Raw genomic sequence first — 14,340 nt, 5'->3', positions numbered from 1 at the left:
CAATGCGGCCCCAACCCCAGCTTTCGTGACCTAGCGAAACCAGTACCTCGCGTACATAACTACGCCCTTGAAATACCATGGGCACAGGGGAAGGGGCAAAATAACGGCACACCCAACATACGGCGTAAAACATACCAGGGGCTGCCGGATTCCTTTTTTAATTTTTTTCTTACTTTCAGGACTCCATACTTCGGACGACCAGTTCGGCAATTAGATTGCCGCACAAACGATGCAAGATCCAGGAAGGCAGACAAGCCATGCTGCATCATGGAACTCCCAGGTGGTCTCTGTTATGGGCGATATACCTACTTTATATATAATTCCGCGGCCTGCCCCTGGTCAGGACATACTGAATAGTCCAATATCTTTTGCTTACCGCACAATCTGTATCGTTCGGCTTTGATAAATAGCCTCTCCATAAACAATGCCTAGCTTTTTGTCTATTTTTTGCATTACTCTTTTCATATATATGCTCATTAATGACATGTCGCACCCGTACATTATGGTACGACAAGTACGCTAGGGGCTTCAGTGCCCTTTAATATGGTGTGAGAAGTCCGTACACTTTAACAAGTGCGGCACCCCGAACTTATAGCACTATATGCATCGGCTCCGAATCATGATTTGGGTCAATAGTTGGGTTTGCCCGGCTCCTATGTTTTGGTGCATTACGTTCCGCTATATCAGCTAAGGTAGCACTAGGAGAACCACTGCGATTGTGCCCCGGTTGAGCTGGGTTAAGCACCTCAGTGGAGAAAGCTAAAACTGACTGTCATGATGAGGCGAGAGACCGGTCGCTGTTCGAGAGGTTTTTGAGTCCCTAAAGGCTTATGCCGCTTCGAGCGAGGAGCTGGATGACCCCAGCCCAGGCGTGGATAGCGCCCCGAATTCGGTCTTCCGAACTAGGGGCTTCGCCGAAATTTAAAATTATAACGTTCTATGGCTAAGTGAGAGTGTTCAAGCATTATAGTCTGATTGCCTGGTTCGTCGTGCTGAGCGCCTCCCTCGAAGGACCCAACCATGGGAAAAAGAGCGCCCAGATTTATCACCGAACACCCCAGCACTCGTGGCATGGGGGCTGAAGCCGACGACTGACCATCTCTCAATTTTTGATAAACGGCCGCACAGAAAATAATATTTTAAATTCAATAAGCATTGCTTAGCGCATATGAACAAGTTTTCAGCGCACTGGATAAACACGAGCGAATTCATTCAAAAATTACATCCTTGGTGCACTCATCTGCCACAAGGCGGGCACCCGCAAGAACATCCTTATAGTAGTTCTCCGGCTTGCGATGCTCCTTCCCCGGCGGCGGCCCGTCCGTCACAAGCTTCTCGCCATCCAGCTTACCCCAGTGCACCTTTACATGGGCAAGGGCCCTACGGGCACCTTCGATGCAGACAGAGCGCTTGATAACCTCGAGCCTCCACCAGCCGCCGCACCAGCCCGAAGTAGCTCCCAGGCAGGGCCTCTCCAGGCCATAGCCGAACTATGAAGCCCTTCATGGCTTGTTCGGCTACCTTGTGGAGTTCGACCAGCTGTTTCAACTGGTCGCTCAAGGGCACAAGGTGTCCGGCCTCAGCATACTGAGACCAGAACACCTTCTCCGTCGAGCTGCCCTCTTCAGCTCGGTAGAATGCGGCGGCATCAGATACCCTATGGGGAAGATCTACGAATGCCCCTGGAGAACTCCGGATTCGGGTAAGTAACAAGTAGTTTACTTTTATATTTCTGCTTTGCATAAAGAATGCCTTACCCGCTGCTATCTTTTTCAAATCCTCCAATTCTCGGAGGGCCTTTTGGGCTTCGGCCTTGGCAGACTTGGTAGTCCCAAGGGCCGTCGCGAGCTCGGACGCTTGGGTCTTCGACTCAAGCTCCAAACTCTCATGTTTTTTCATGAGAGCCTGAAGCTCTTGCTGCATCTCGCCGACCTGAGACCCAAGTTTCTCTCGCTCGGTGCGCTCCGCGGCCGTTTTCTTTTCGGCCTCGGACAGCGCCTGCTTGAGGGTCGCCACCTCAGTCGTGGCCCCTACAATAAGCAGTTCAATCCTGTTATTTTTTGCAATCACGCCTCTCTATAGGCACCTTTTTATAAGGTATTTCCTACCTTCTTTCTCCTCGAGCTCATGCTTGGCAAGGCCGAGCTCTTGCTCGGACCGCTCGAGTCCCTGTTTTAGGGTATCCACCTCCGCAGTCAGTGCGGCGGTGGCTAGCAGCGAAGCCTGCATACGCATATTGACTCTTTATTTTTAGACTCCTGCGAAATTTGATAGATCCTCTATTCGGCTTTCCTTTCCGGACGCCAAACAGAGCATCAGGGGCTACTGTCTATGCGGTAATATTTTTACATATTTTTACTTACCTTGAAGCCTGTTAGGAAGCCAGCGCAAGCTTCATTCAGCCCGCTCTTGGCGGTCTAAACCTTCCGGATCACCGTACTCATAATAGTACGGTGCTCCTCGTCGATGGAGGTGCCTTCAAGCACCTCCAGCAGATTGTCCGGCGCCTCCGGTTGGACAGAGGCTGCCGGCTCAGAAGGCTTGCTCCTCTTGGAAGGAGTTCGCCCGCCGCGATCCGGAATTGTTGAAGATTCTGGCACGGTGTCCGGCTTAAAGCCGGACTTGGAGCCCTGAGGGGTCTTGTCCCCTTCACTCCTGGGGTCCGGGAGGTCGCCTTGCGGCCCCTCCAGGACCACCTCCTCCTGCCCCGGAGCTTGTTGCGACGCCACTTTGGCGTCATCCGCAGTGCGGGGGGAGACAGCGGGCGGAACAGAGTTCATGTTCGATGAATCCAGGGAGCCGCTCGACGAATCGTTGAGTGCGGCTCGGGGCAGGCTGCATGATCACATTCGACATTAGGGAAAGCTGTGCAATAAAGGAACATCATGAGTTACTCTGATACCCGAACTTACGATTTTGCCGGACGCTTGGTCCTGTCCGGCCACTCCTCTTCGCCCTCTTCGGCGTCAGGGGTGTAGTCCGGCGGAGGGGTCTTCCTTTTCCTGGACCCCTCGGCCTCCCCCGTTGGGGCGGCCTTCCTCTTCTCTCCTCCCTCCACTGGAGGGGGAGAGTTTTCTTCTTCCTCCTCCTCGTTCTCGCGGGAGGAGGGCGCCTCGGACTCGTCAGATGACGAGTCCGACGCCACCATGTTGCGGGCACTCTTTCGAGTCCCCGTGGTCTTCTTCTTCTTGGCCTTCTTCTCCGGCACCACATAAGGCGCCGGGGCCAGCAGCTTCACCAGTAAAGCTGGGGCTGGATCTTCGGGCAGCGGAGCCGGATAGTTAATCGGCTCGGCTATCACCCGCCAAGCCTGTCAAAGGTAAGGGAGTTCAGATCCCGCATAGTGTCAAACTATGAAAAAAGGCTTAAACATCCTTTGAAGGGTGTAGATGGCATACCTTGCTAGCGTGACGCTGCGAGCTGTATCCGCGGTCCTCGGAAGCGGATGCGGGAGCCTCGGCGCCCTTGAATAGCACCTTCCAGGCATCTTCATACGTCGTGTCGAATAGCCTATTGAGGGTTTGGTGCTGCGCCGGGTCGAACTCCAACAGATTGAAATCCCGTTGTTGGCACGGGAGGATCCGGCGGACGAGCATAACCTGGATTATATTAACTAGCCGGACTGGCTTGTTCACCAGGGACCGGATGCATGTTTGCAATCCGATCACCTCTTTTTCGTCACTCCATGACAGGCCCGTCTCTTTCCAGGACACAAGCCGCGTGGGGGGTCCGGATCGGAACTCGGGGGCCGCGGTCCATTCCGGATCGCGTGGCTTGGTGATGTAGAACCACCCGGATTGCGATCCCTTTAGGGTCTCCACGAAAGAGCCCTCGGACCATAGGGCGTTGGCCATCTTGCTCGCCATAGCGCGTCCGCACTCTGCCTAGCTGCCGCGCACCACCTTGGGCTTGACGTTGAAAGTCTTGAGCCAGAGGCTGAAATGGGGGGGAACGCGGAGGAAAGCCTCGCACACGACGATAAACGCCAAGATGTTGAGGATGAAGTTTAGAGCCAGATCGTGGAAATCTAGGCCGTAGTAGAACATGAGCACCCGAACGAATGGGTGGAGTGGAAAACCCAGTCCGCGGAGGAAGTGGAGGAGAAAAACCACCCTCTCATGGGGCCTTGGGGTGGGGATGAGCTGCCCCTCCTCAGGAAGCCGGTACGCGATGTCCTTGGACAGATACCCAGCCTTCCTTAGCTTCTTGATTTTCCCCTCTGTAAGGGAGGAGACCATCCATTTGCCTCCCGCTCCGGACATTGCTGGAGAAAGTTGAGGTGGGAAGTGCGGGCTTGGGAACTGGAGCTCGGGTGCGCGAGAGATGGATAGGCAAGGGAGGAAGAAGGCGTAGGTGAAAAGGGTGAATTCTTATCCCCTTATATAGGCGGATGCGGTTATGCGTCCCCACCTGCCTAGTAAAACTCGCTTGCCTCCCGAGCGTCGTGATAAATGGCGCGGTTGGGTTACCCACGTCCGTATTGATGAGAATCCCGTGAAAAGGGTACACGATCTCTGCTTTGACAAGACGTTCCAAGGAAACCGCCTCGCAAAACATGCTGAGGTGGTAAAATAAAAACGATTCGAGTAAAGGGCTTGGCTGTAGTGTGATGGCGCACTGCAGGATACGTCAGCAGATTTGATTTGTGCTAATATTATTCTCTTTATGGCAATATGTGGAGACTCATTTTATAGAGCCAGACACTACTCTTGGTGATTAAAATCTTCTATGAAGGACTTGGAGGAGGAACCCGCCTTGCAATGCCGAAGACAAGTTGCGCGCCGGACTCATCGTCATTGAAGCCTGGTTCAGGGGCTACTGAGGGAGTCCTGGATTAGGGGGTGTTCGGGTAGCCGGACTATACCTTCAGCCAGACTCCTGGATTATGAAGATACAAGATTGAAGACTTCGTCCCGTGTCCGGATGGGACTTTCCTTGGCGTGGAAGGCAAGCTTGGCGATGCGGATATTCAAGATCTCCTACCATTGTAACCGACTCTATGTAACCCTAACCCTATCTGGTGTCTATATAAACCGGAGGGTTGTAGTCCGTAGGACAGAATCAACTCCATACACAATCATACCATAGGCTAGCTTCTAGGGTTTAGCCTCCTTGATCTCATGGTAGATCTACTCTTGTACTACCCATATCATCAATATTAATCAAGCAGGAGTAGGGTTTTACCTCCATCGAGAGGGCCCGAACCTGGGTAAAACAAAGTGTCCCAGTCTCCTGTTACCATCCGGCCTAGACGCACAGTCCGGGACCCCCTACCCGAGATCCGCCGGTTTTGACACCGACAATCATCTTGTGGTTGTGATCTCCATCTCCGAAGCACCGTCATGATCACCATCGTCACCGGCGCGACACTTTGATATCCATCGTAGCATCGTTGTCGTCTCACCAACTATTGCTTCTACGACTATCGCTACCGCTTAGTGATAAAGTAAAGCAATTACAGGGCGATTGCACTGCATACAATAAAGCGACAACCATATGGCTCCTGCCAGTTGCCGATAACTCGGTTACAAAACATGATCATCTCATACAATAAAATTTAGCATCATGCCTTGACCATATCACATCACAACATGCCCTGCAAAAACAAGTTAGACGTCCTCTACTTTGTTGTTGCAAGTTTTACGTGGCTGCTATGGGCTGAGTAAGAACCGTTCTTACCTACGCATCAAAACCACAACGATAGTTCGTCAAGTTAGTGCTATTTTAACCTTCTCAAGGACCGGGCGTAGCCACACTCGGTTCAACTAAAGTTGGAGAAACTGACACCCGCCAGCCACCTGTGTGCAAAGCACGTCGTAGAACCAGTCTTGCGTAAGCGTATGCGTAATGTCGGTCCAGGCCGCTTCATCCAACAATACCACCGAACCAAAGTGTGACATGCTGGTAAGCAGCATGACTTGTATCGCCCACAACTCACTTGTGTTCTACTCGTGCATATAACTTCTACGCATAAAACCTGGCTCGGATGCCACCGTTGGGAAACATAGTAATTTCAAAAAAAATCCTACGCATACACAGGATCATGGTGATGCATAGCAACGAGAGGGGAGATTAGCGTCCACGTACCCTCGTAGACCGAAAGCGGAAGCGTTAGCACAACGCGGTTGATGTAGTCGTACGTCTTCACGATCCGACCGATCCAAGTACCGAACGTACGACACCTCCTAGTTCAGCACACGTTCAGCTCGATGACGTCCCGTGAACTCCGATCCAGCAGAGCTTCATGGGAGAGTTCCATTAGCACGACGGCGTGGTGATGATGAGATGTTGCTACCGATGCAGGGCTTTGCCTAAGCACCGCTACGATATGACCGAGGTGGAATATGATGGAGGGGGGCACCGCACACGGCTGGAATAGATCAATAGATCAACTTGTGTGTCTAGAGGTGCCCCCTACCCCTGTATATAAATGACCGGGGGGAGGAGGCGGCCGGCCAGGGGAGGGTGCGCCAGGGAGGAGTCCTATTCCCACTGGGAGTAGGACTCCCTCTTTTCCTAGTTGGAGTAGGAGGGGGAAAGGAAGGGAAGGAGAGAGAGGAAGGAAAGGGGGGCGTCGCCCCCCTCCTTGTCCAATTTAGACTAGAGGGGGAGGGGGCGTGCGGCCTGCCCTAGCCGCCCCTCCTCTTCTCCACTAAGGCACATCTTGGCCCATTAAACTCCCCGGGGGGTTCTGGTAACCCCCCGGTACTCCGGTATATGTCTGAAACTCCCCAAACCATTCCGGTGTCCGAACATAGTCGTCCAATATATTGATCTTTATGTCTCAACCATTTTGAGACTCCTCGTCATGTCCATGATCATATCCGGGACTCCGAACTACCTTCGGTACATCAAAACACAAAAACTCATAATACAATCATCACTGAAACTTTAAGCGTGCGGACCCTATGGGTTCGAGAACTATGTAGACATGACCAAGACATGTCTCCGGTCAATAACCAATAGCGGAATCTGGATCCTCATATTGGCTCCTACATATTCTATAAAGATCTTTATCGGTCAAACCGCATAACAACATACATTGTTCCCTTTGTCATCGGTATGTTACTTGCCCGAGATTCAATCGTGGTATCTCAATACCTAGTTCAATCTCGTTACCGGCAAGTCTATTTACTCGTTCCGTAATACATCATCCCGCAACTAACTCATTAGTTACAATGCTTGCAAGGCTTATAGTGATGTGCATTATCGAGTGGGCCCAGAGATACCTCTCCGACAATCGGAGTGACAAATCCTAATCTCGAAATACGCCAACCCAACAAGTGCCTTCGGAGACACCTGTAGAGCACCTTTATAATCACCCAGTTACGTTGTGACGTTTGGTAGCACACAAAGTGTTCCTCCGGTAAACGGGAGTTGCATAATCTCATAGTCATAGGAACATGTATAAGTCATGAAGAAAGCAATAACAACATACTAAACGATCAAGTGCTAAGCTAACGGAATGGGTCAAGTCAATCACATCATTCTCCTAATGATGTGATTCCATTAATCAAATGACAACTCATGTCTATGGCTAAACATAACCATCTTTGATTAACGAGCTAGTCAAGTAGAGGCATACTAGTGACATTTTGTTTGTCTATGTATTCACACATGTATCAAGTTTCCGGTTAATACAATTATAGTATGAATAATAAACAATTATCATGATATAAGGAAATAAATAATAACTTTATTATTTCCTCTAGGGCATATTTCCTTCAAAACCGCCATATGATAACTTGTTCTGTAAGGCAGGTTTGGTTAGAAACCGAGCCGGTAGCGTTTGTGTGAGCCGGCCGGGACTCTGTAAGCCACCGGGCATCAACATGTGTATAAAGAGGTGACCCGGCGGCGGGTTAGGCCAAGAAACAACTAATCGAGAACTAGGTCAAGCGTATTCGCTCCCTTGTAATTGATACTCAACAATACAACTAGAAGCAGGACATAGGCTTTTACCTCATCAAGAGGGGTCGTACCTGGGTAAACTCTTCGTGCCTTTTGTCCTGTTCAACCCCTTCAAGCTAACCTAGTTGCGATGGCTCCACACCTAAGTCCTTTCACTAGGGCATCTGCCGTGTTAAATCCACGACAAGTCTCCTATGTTGTCACTTTCATATACTAGTAGGAATTTTTCATTATAGAACTTGCCTTGTATATTCCAACAATGGGCTTCCTCAAAATGCCCTAGGTCTTCATAAGCAAGCAAGTTGGATGCACGCCCACTTAGTTTTCTTTTTGAGCTTTCATACACATATAGCTCTAGTGCATCCGTTGCATGGCAATCCCTACTCACTCACATTGATCTATTGATGGGCATCTCCATAGCTTGTTGATACGCCTAGTTGATTGAGACTATCTCCTTCTTTTTGTCTTCTCCACAACCACCATATTCTATTCCACCTATAGTGTTATGTCCATGGCTCACGCTCATGTATTGCGTGAAAGTTGAAAAAGTTTGAGAACATCAAAAGTATGAAACAATTGCTTGGCTTGTCATCGGGGTTGTGCATGATTTGAATATTTTGTGTGATGAAGATGGAGCATAGCCAGACTATATGATTTTGTAGGGATAAGCTTTCTTTGGCCATGTTATTTTGGGAAGACATAATTTCCTTGTTAGTATGCTTGAAGTATTATTATTTTTATGTCAATATTAAACTTTTGTTTTGAATCTTGCGGATCTGAACATTCATGCCACAATAAAGAAAATTACGTGGATGAATATCTTAGGTAGCATTCCACATCAAAAATTCAGTTTTTATCATTTACCTACTTGAGGACGAGCAAGAATTAAGCTTGGGGATGCTTGATACGTCTCCAATGTATCCCCGACGCCAACACCTCCTATAAATCCCAAAACCTCCAGAACAGAACCTAGATCGGGAGTTCCGCTGCCGCAAGCCTCTGTAGCCACAAAAACCAATCGGGAGCCTATTCCGGCACCCTGGCAGAGGGGGAAATCATCACTGGTGGCAATCTTCATCATCCCGACGCTCTCCATGACGAGGAGGGAGTAGTTCACCCTCGGGGATGAGGGTATGTACCAGTAGCTATGTGTTTGATCTCTCTCTCTCTTTCTCTCTCTCTCTCTCTCTCTCTCTCTCTTTCTCTCTCTCTCTCTCTCTCTCTCTCTCTTTCTCTCTCGTGTTCTTGATTTGGCACAATCCTGATGTACCGCGAGCTTTGCTATTATGGTTAGATCTTATGATGTTTCTCCCCCTCTAGATTGTTGTAATGGATTAAGTTTTTCCTTTGAAGTAATCTTATCGGATTGAGTCTTTAAGGATTTGAGAACACTTGATGTATGTCTTACATGTGCTTATCTATGGTGACAATGGGATATTCACGTGATCTACTTGATGTATGTTTTGGTGATCAACTTGCGGGTACTGTGACCTTGTGAACTTATGCATAGGGGTTTGACACATGTTTTCATCTTGACTCTTTGGTAGAAACTTTGGGGCACTCTTTGAAGTTCTTTGTGTTGGTTTGAATAGATGAATCTAAGATTGTGTGATGCATATCGTATAATCAAACCCGTGGATACTTGTGGTGACATTGGAGTATCTAGGTGACATTAGGGTTTTGGTTGATGTGTGTCTTAAGGTGTTATTTTAGTACGAACTCTAGGGCTGTTTGTGACACTTATAAGAATAGCCCAATAGATCGACCAAAAAGAATAACTTTGAGGTGGTTTCGTACCCTACAACAATCTCTTCGTTTATTCTCCGCAATTAGTGACTTTGGAGTGACTCTTTGTTGCATGTTGATGTATTGTTATATGATCTAATTATGTTATCATTGTTGAGAAAACTTGCACTAGTGAAAGTATGAACCCTAGGCCTTGTTCCTAAGCATTGCAATACCGTTTCCGCTCACTTCTGTTACTAGTTACCTTGCTGTTTTATTTTTTCAGATTACAAAAACCTATATCTACCATCCATATTGCACTTGTATCACCATCTCTTCGCCGAACTAGTGTGCATATACAATTTACCATTGCATCGGGTGTGTTGGGGACACAAAGACTCTTTTGTTATTTGGTTGCAGGGTTGTTTGAGAGAGACCATCTTCATCCTACGCCTCCCACTGATTGATAAACATTAGGTCATCCACTTGAGAGAAATTTGCTACTGTCCTACAAAACTCCGCGCTTGGAGGCCCAACACGATTCTACAAGAAGAAGGTTGCGTAGTAGACATCAAAGAGCGCCGAGGCGTAACTGGAGAAGCCGAAGCTTCAGTTCTCGGGGCTCATGGCCGGACACGGGGAACGGGTGCCAACGATCATTTAGATTTGGTAAATTAATTATATCTCCACAATCGAACGAGCTTAGTTGAAGTATGTCCAAAATATAATGAAATCCGTCATGTTTATATGAAGTCCAGCAATGTTTGCACGAATTTCATCCGGTTAGTTCAAATAGTAGTTGAAATGTATGCCGACAACATTGGATGACAGCCTCCGACGTGAGTGTCCGTGGGCTGGTCTCCCTGTCCACGGACGGGAGGAAATTATAGGTTGATGTTGGAGATGTCCTTCATAGATGCTCTAAGAGCATATCTAACACACTTTGTATATCAGCAACCATTATATCGTGGATAAGGGTCGAGAAATTAGAGGTTTGAGGGGTGAAATCGGCTGTGGCGCCCGAACAGGGCCCTCAATTAAAATCGTAAATTTTGAAAGAAAGCATTCTCGTGCGAAATGAAGAACACATACTACATTCATAGTTTGATCATCGCTACATTCCGAAAGTTACTTTACATCGCGATGCCACCCTAGCCTAAACTAGCCAAAATCGGAGCTCAATGGAGCTCTCCGGGTGCCACGACGACGCTCACTTGTCGTCGGAGGAGGAGACAAGATTGATGTAGATCTTGTCTTGCTCCTCGACTTCGCGACACCATCCCGCTTTCTTGGTGTAACACCCTCGATGCGGCTATAGCTCCCACGTGTCGAGGCACGACTTAGAGAAATAACTGCATTGAAAGCAATGTCGCAAATTAGGCAATCATCACAACATCCCATGTAATATAAAATAAAAGGGGAGATACATAGTTGGCTTACACTCGCCACGTCAATCAAAGTACATAAATGACATACATCATCCAAACACTCATGGCCCGACTACGGCGCCAAAATAGAAGAAAAATCCAACATGCGACACGGTCCCGATCACCCCCAACTGGGCACCACTATTGATCATCAGGAAAAGAGACATAGTAACGCTGAGAATCCTCGTCGAACTCCCACTTGAGCTCGTACGCGTCACCTGGAGCGGAATCACCTGGACCTGCATCTGGTGTAATAGTAATCTGTGAGCCACAGGGACTCAACAATCTCGCACCCTCGCGATCAAGACTATTTAATCTTATAGGAAGGGTAAGATGAATATAAGTGGAGTTGCAGCAAGCGACTAGCATATATGGTGGCTAACTTATTTGCAAAAGAGAGCGAGAAGAGGAGGCAAAGCGCGAACGAGAAACTAAAGGAACAAGCTGCGCAAGCATTACTCCAACACCGTGTCCACTTCCCGGACTCCGCCGAGAAGGGGCCATCACGGTAACACACACGGTTGATTCATTTTAATTAAGTTTAGGTTTAAGTTATCTACTACCGGACATTAACAAATTCCCATCTGCCCATAACCGCGGGCACGGCTTTCGAAAGTTCAATCCCTGCAGGGGAGTCCCAACTTAGCCCATGACAAGCTCTCACGGTCAACAAAGAAATAGACCTCCACCCGAGACATTCCGATCAGACTCGGTATCCCGGTACAACAAGACATTTCGACAGGTTAAAACAAGACCAGCAACACCGCCCGAATGTGCCGACAAATCCCGATAGGAGCTGCACATATCTCTTTCTCAGGGTACACTCAGATGAGACATCCTACGAGTAAAACCAACCCTCAAGTTGCCCCGAGGTGGCCCCGCAGTCTACTCGGTCGGACCAACACTCAGAGGAGCACTGGCCTAGGGGGGTTTAAATAAGATGACCCTCGGGCTCCGGAAACCCAAGGGAAAAAGAGGCTAGGTGGCAAATGGTAAAACCAAGGTTGGGCATTGCTGGAAAAGCTTTAATCAAGGCGAACTATCAAGGGGTTCCCATTATAACCCAACCGCGTGAGGAACGCAAAATCCGGGAACATAACACCGATATGACAGAAACTAGGGCGGCAAGATTGGAACAAAACACTAGGCGAGAGGCCGAGCCTTCCACCCTTTACCAAGTATATAGATGCATTAAGATAACATAGCAATATAATGATATCCCAACAAGTAAATAAATGTTCCAACAAGGAACGGCTCCAATCTTCATCTGCAACTAGCAACGCTATAAGAGGGGCTGAGCAAAGCGGTAAGATAGCCAATCAACGGTTTGCTAGGACTTGGTGGGTTAGAGGTTTAACATGGCAATTGGGAGGCTGACAAGCAAAAGGTAGGCATCGTAGCATTGGCAAAGCAAAGAGCGAGCAAACTAGCATAGCAAAGATAGTAGTGATCTTGAGGGTATGATCATCTTGCCTGCAAAGCTGTCAGAGTTGACTGGATCCTCAAAAGCAAACTCAACGGGCTCCTCGTTAGCGAACCCGTCTCCCGGCTCTACCCAAACAAGACAAACAAGCAACAAGGATACAATCAACCACGTGCAAGCTCAAACAATAAGATGCAATGATGGTATACTATGCGGGATGCGATGCGGGATGCAAAATGCAAGATATGACAGGAAACGCATGAACCTGGCCTCAACTTGGAATTCCAAGTGTGCCACTGGAAAGATGAGACGAAATCGCTTGAAAACGATATAAAGAACGCCGGAATCGGAGTTACGGTTTGGAAATAGCAAGCGATTCAAAATTGGCACCGGTCTGCGATTTACAGCAAGTAGGCATCTAAATGCAATGAAATGAACATGCTACAGCACTCAAACATGGCATCAAAATACATGGCAGGGAAGCATTCAAGATGCTTAACAAAAGTATAGCACTGAGCTACGGCCAATTCATCCATTAACATGTTCAAACAAGCATGGCAAAAACGCAAATGGTAAACAGATCTCAGACTTAGTGAAATTAACACTTGTCTAAAATTTCAGATCATGAAGCCCTCTACGGAGCAACAAAACAACATGCTACAGGACCTGATTATGACAAAGAAGAACATGGCATGGAGCTACTCAACAAGCTTAACAAAAGTTCCTTAGTGACCTTGAGCCAAAAGGGATCACAAAATATACTAACAAGCACACGAACATAGCAAAAACATAATCAGTTTTCAGACTTAGTGAAAACTGACACATGCTGAAACATAACTCACGAAGGCATGTTAACGAGCTTGATGCACTCACTACGGTGCAAGTCATGTCAAGACAAGCATACATCTATTAAGAAGGCACAAAATGCAAGCTAGACATGGCAAGAACAATGGCATAGCATGCACGGATCAACTACAACATCATCGGCAAAATTGCAAACGAGTTGACAATCTGCCCAGAATCACAACGAAGCAAAAGTAGAGCTCGATTGACTCAAGCTAGGGTGCTCCATAATTGCAAACAAAGGCATGGATGGATAGAGCACTACAATATTAACAAAACTCCTTTACTGATCATCCTCAAAAGAGGCACGGATCACTAGGAAACAGTATGAACATATGGCATCGTGAACTAAACAATCCCAGGACAGTGAAATTACTAAGTCCTTGAAAACAGAGTTACCGAGTGCCTCACTTTGCAAGCTTGCACTAGGCACCACACACATCACAAAAATACATGGGTTGCACCTCTGGAAAGATGACAAAACCCTTAACAAAACATATGTAGAGCTCATGGGAATAACATGCACACAATAATCATGGCAAAAATGACAAATGTCTAAGATGAAGTAGGAGATCTGACAATTAACTCATGAAGCCCTCTTCTAACAGCATTTTGGGAATCAAGATGAACTCAAATGAAAATGATGCAATGAAATGAAATGATGTACTCTCTGAGACAAACATTTTGATATGCTATATGCATGAATCGGAGCTACGGATGCGGAGATATAGCATGTGCAAGAATGCAAAAAAGTACTGGAAACGAGGCAAAAGTCAACCCTAGGGTTAGGATCCGGATCTGGATCTGGATCGGATGCACTGTTCACGCGTGCGACTCCCGAGGATCACCGTCACCAGGGCCGCGGTCGGAGGTCACCGGAGCCCGAATCCGACGAGGGCGAGGCGGCGACGGCCGGATCTGCGGCCGGGCGGCGAGGGGGTCGCGGTGGAGGCGAGCCACGGCGCGGGGCGTCGCCGGCAGCGGTGCGGTGGGGCGCGCCGGAGTCTGGCC

This window comes from Triticum aestivum, chromosome 5A, assembly GCF_018294505.1.
Source record: "Triticum aestivum cultivar Chinese Spring chromosome 5A, IWGSC CS RefSeq v2.1, whole genome shotgun sequence".
NCBI lineage: Eukaryota > Viridiplantae > Streptophyta > Magnoliopsida > Poales > Poaceae > Triticum > Triticum aestivum.
This window is presented reverse-complemented; position numbering follows the sequence as displayed.